A 5,272-nucleotide genomic window follows, 5' to 3' on the forward strand; every position below is an offset into this window, starting at 1 on the left:
TAATGAGAGAATCGTAGAAGTTATCGGAATCCGGGGCTAGAGTCTTTGGCTGAACATCCATAGATGATCGATTCCCTGCGCTAGCAAGTATTGGATTGGAGTGGGGGTTAGTTGGCTCACCATATGGTATAGATCGATAGATATATTTGATACGTCCTATAACATGGAGACGGAGATAGCCAAGCCCCTTTCTCGAAAGGCAAACCCTCTTTATCATCCAACACAGGATCTCCCTATGGAATACCACCATTGTCTTTCTCCATCTCACTCAATAGTATATATCGGTATAAATAGCTCAGCTCACGAAATAGAGCGAGCAAGAGCTCGAACTTGGTAGGAAAGTTCGGATAAGTCGACTCGACTCCTTAGTGCAGCGTACACTTGCTGAAGCAAAACGAGGCTCATCCATTTGTTTTGATCCGAATCACACTCTAGACCAGCTCTTCTTATAGAGAAGGAACTCCACTTTGACAGTCATACGAGAGGGAAGAGACTCAAAGTTGATGAGAATAGTCGATTTGACCGGTATCACGAATAGCAGTTTTAGTAGAAAAGGGCGTTGATGATTGAAAGGATTTCTCCTCGAACCACTAGTAACTATGTCAGCTTTTGTCATTCTGATGATACTGAATCGGATCAATATTTGGAATAACAATATCTGATCTATCAAATCGATTCATCATCGAGAATGGAATAGTATAACATAGGAATTTGATCCAAACAAACTCCGAATTGGGATTTCTTATTGGATCAGGAATCCCATTGCATTTTGCATCCTTTTCCATTTTGCTTCTTTCAGGCAGTTTTGGCTCGCAATAAAGCTAGGGTCCTGATCGAGCAAGACTACGTCCTATCTATCTACCTCTCCAAACACAATATCTTGAGTACCTATGATGGTGACTACATCTGCTGGCATGTGATGTTTGGACATAGAATCGAGTCCTTGTGAATGGGCAAAGCCAGGTGCTCTTATTTTACAACGGTAGGGACGATTACTCCCATTACTGACAAGAAAGACACCAAATTCACCTTTAGGTGCTTCAACTGCGGTATAGGTAGAAGGAGCTGGTACGGAAAAACCTTCTGTATAAAGTTCGAAATGGTGAATTGAGGTAGAGTAGACCGATGATCCGGTAGTCATTTGGCTGGCTATGGAAAGAAAAAGCTTGCATCTGCTCCCCCTAAACTATAACGGGTCCCATCTCTCTCCAAACCTAACGTGGTAGTTTCCCATCATAAGGCTTTCCATCTATAGATTGAGCCATTACCCACCAAGGATCCCATTCGTTCAGAACTCAGTCGACTGCTTCTATAGATAAGGCGGAACGTCCTTAGTTCAGCATTATAGCACATAGTCTCCGACGCTACTACAGCGCTTCGCTAACTCGAAGCGCCTCGCTATGAGAATGACGCGTCGCTAACGCTCGGCTAAGTCGTCGAACCCTCGCGCTGACCATTCGCTTTCTCAGTAGCGAAAGCGCTTCTCTTTGCCCCTTAACTTCATAAAGTATTTGGAAAGAAAAGAAAGAGATTCTTGGTTTTATTGCTCCCGCTTCCTCATCTGCGCTCGTCAAGCCAACTTTGCTTTTTGGGAGGCGAAAGAGGGGTTGAAGCGGACATGTCGAAATGACAGCATCAAAGATATCTATATACACAGGAACGTTTATTCCGGACTGCGTTCCGGAAAAAGTAGCCTACTTGACAGAAAGGGCGGGCACTCTCGGCGCGGAGGTAGGCACTCTCGTCTTTCAACCCCACCGTCACTTTGAATTTAGTGGGGCACTGTTTACTTACAGCCTCTACGAGTTGCAAGTGAATGGGGCCGGTGCGTGGTGAACGGAAGGGTTCATCAAGCCATTTCTCGCCTTAACCCCTAAACTAAATAGGAAGAGGGGTACTTGACTAATAGGGGGCAATTGCATTGCACCTGACTGTGAGGGACCTCTTGATACCTTATGTTCACTTCCTAACTAGTAGCCGGTTTCCTGTCGCGGAAGCCTTTTCCCAGTGCGCGGAGCCCCGATGAGGAAGGTGTTAGTGCTTTCTCATGGGGTCAATAATGCTAATCCCTCTTTTTGTGCCGGGAAGAAGATAAGAAAAGGCGAAGCCTTCTCTTGGTTTCCCAACCTGTTGCTTCTAAAGGCTGCCCTCTCTCGGCTGGATTTTGGTCCAGCCTACTGCGAGGATCCCGTATCCCGTACATCGTCTTTCTCCCTCCTGGGTTCCCGTGGTTCCTATGCCGCCGCGTTTCCCGGTCCTTTTCTTTTAGTGCTTCGACCCGAAGCGATAGCTTGACGCGTTTTCCGTGGATAAGATGGCAGCGCTCCAGCTCACTAAAGAATGGGACGACAGTGGTCCGCCGGCAAGCTCGTTCTGATCCTGGACGCAGTACATTGGAATCCTGAAGCACCACCACGAACGCTACCGCGCGTGCGCCTGCGGTGCGGTAAGGCACCACCTTGTTGTGCCAGCAGCCAACTCCGGCGTGTCAGCTTAGTTATCCTCATCAAGCCACAACCTTGATGTCTAGCTTCCCAACTGGTAGATGGTTCCCTTTCCCCCGGATCAATGAAGAAGGGAGAAGTCAGTTGATTCCTCCGAAGAACCGGAAGCGAAGCGCTATGCCGGGGCGAGGGGACGGGAAAAGAAACTGCTCCGAAGAAAGATATTGGGGTTCCCAATGCTTCTCCACGCCCAACGAGATGCGCCAACCTCGGGATGCTTTACTCCTAACCCCACGGCGGTTCCGAGACGGAGCTTAACCTGAGTCTCGGTTAAGAACGGCGATGATCTACGTTTCACACGGCGCACGATTCCATGGATAGTTTCATTCGAGATCGTGATGGAGGACATAGCTTACGATCATCGGCTTTGATCATGCCACTAGGCATTTGATTAGGACATTGCACAATGATCCGAACACTTTGTCGCATCTCTTCAATACGGATACAGTAACGATCATAGCGATCTCCTCTGGTACCTACTGGTACGTCAAGATCCGATTGGTCATGAACATCGTAAGGTGCTGCTCTTCACGAATCCCAGCATACCCCAGGTTGGGATGGGTAGGCCCACCACTTCACTTTTGCACTTTCACTTAGGCCCGGGCCAAGTCAGTGGGGGGACCCTGTCGGGCTCCTTCCCCCCAAAACAAACTGTACGTGGGAGTTTCCCTTCATACGGCTCGAATCATTCTCAGATGCCCCGAGAGGCATCTTTCCTTATGATCTGGTGGTTCACACGCGCGCAAACGAGCACCGGCCGCAACAGCAAGGAACTATGACCAATAGAGTCAGACACAGAGCGTCATACTTCTTTATCTTGTGATGGTTGAGGAGTTTCTTTCTCAGAGGGTGCGGGACGCTTGCGGAGTCCGTGCTTTCCGTACCACCACAGGTCGTTCTTGGGCAGATCCCGCTCCTAAACATAAGGGAGGGATAGGGGGAAAGGGGCCCTAAAAATCATATAAATAGGGTTGTAGAAAGACCACTTTCATTCGACGTTCCGGGGCGCCCGATTCGATCGACGAATTTGGCGAGCTGATCCGCTTTGATCCAGGAGAAAGCCCAGTCAGCCACCTTTTCGGTGCAGGTCACGTGACCTACAGCTCGGCCTTCGCTTTTTGAGACTTCCTCTACCCACATCTCTATGTGCCCGCAGCACTTTCATATGGAGAAAGATGGGCTTACCATGTTCCATCAATAGCACCTAACCTATGCCGATTTTGGCGGACCGTGCTCCACCCCGGTGAACTCATGCGGTTCCGACGTGCCCAGAGGCCAGAGGCGAATCCGTTCACGGTCCGTAGGACCAACACCATTCGAAGGTTGATGGCCCGCCCCGCCTAGAATAGGAATCTTTGACTGGGCTTACACACATTCGCTCACTTACGCTGTCCCCCCTCAGCTCACCCTAGTCCAAGGCTTCACACAAAATCTTCACTGACAACATATGCATGCTTTTGTAGGGTCAGGCAGAACCGTTGTTGCCTGATGGGAACTTCCCCCATATTGCTATCAATGTCTTCATGTCGCACGACCTCTTAACATTACACCACTGAATCCCCAATCCTTTGCTTGCTGTGCAGTGACAGTACCAATATCCACTAATCGTTGTTTCCAGATACGGTTGCCGGTTGACATCTCTTCTAATTCGTCGATACGAGAAGCAAATTGTTGTGTGGAGGAATCAATATCTCGACATAAGCCAAGAGGCAGATCTTGTGCCACTCCACCAGGTCGTATGAAACTGGCATGCATCCTGGCTCCCGGGACTCTTTCATAGAATTCCAACAATTTCTCCCGCTCCTCAAAAGCCCAAAGGAACGGAGTTGATGCTCCCACATCCATAGCATGAGTAGTTGAAGCAAGTGAATGATTTGAAATTCGAGTTATTTCACAGAATAACACTCTTATATATTGAGCTCGTAATGGTACCTCACAATTCAAAAGTCTCTCTACGGCTGAAGAATGAGCGTGTTCTTGGGCCATCGTAGAAACATAGATAGGGTCAACGACGGAACGAACAACAAAACTTTACGACAGCTTTTTCGTACACGTTCACTTGCATCACATACACAAGTGCTCTCTGGACCGTGCAATAAGGTCACCCATAACACGGCTCTCCCACTGGAGTTACCTTAGCCCCGGGCCATGCTATTCCATGATATTGGAAAAAGTTGACTAATTATTATCATCGTCTTGAAAGCTGGGCGCCTTTTGAATATGAGTGGGGCTCCTAGTCTAGGTGGCGCCTTCGTGGAGCCAAACCGAAGGAAGAGCAAAAGGGCGAGGCCACACCCGGCTTCGAATAGGAGGGGGGCTTAGCTCTGGATCCCGCCTGCTTGCAGAAATGAATGGATCAGAAAGGGGGCTGGGTTCTATTTCCGGGCCGGGCAGGAGGTGAAGGCCAGAAGAAGAAGAGAAGTGCGCCTTCCCGGTAAGGAAGAGGATAAAAAGGTGCTGTCATCTATCTCGACCTGTTTCCCGAGGCGTTGGAAATGAAGACCGGCTCAGAGAATCACTGGCGTGCTTTCTCTCCCCCATCGTTTCGCCAATAAAGAAGTCATCCTTGACTTGACTATTGACCATTCCATCCCTACCGAGCTGCCTCTTCGAAGTATTTACCTCTGCCTTTCTTTTTTGAGAACATACCCTTCAAATCAAAAAGAAAAAAAGAAAGAAAAGTTCCTCGTCTGTGATTTAATCGGCCCTAAGGGAGTTTACTCGACCCATTCTCCAGTCTCCCGCACTGCTCAAGTGTGCGACTCCGT

The sequence above is a fragment of the Triticum dicoccoides genome, chromosome 3A (assembly GCF_002162155.2).
Source record: "Triticum dicoccoides isolate Atlit2015 ecotype Zavitan chromosome 3A, WEW_v2.0, whole genome shotgun sequence".
Lineage (NCBI taxonomy): Eukaryota > Viridiplantae > Streptophyta > Magnoliopsida > Poales > Poaceae > Triticum > Triticum dicoccoides.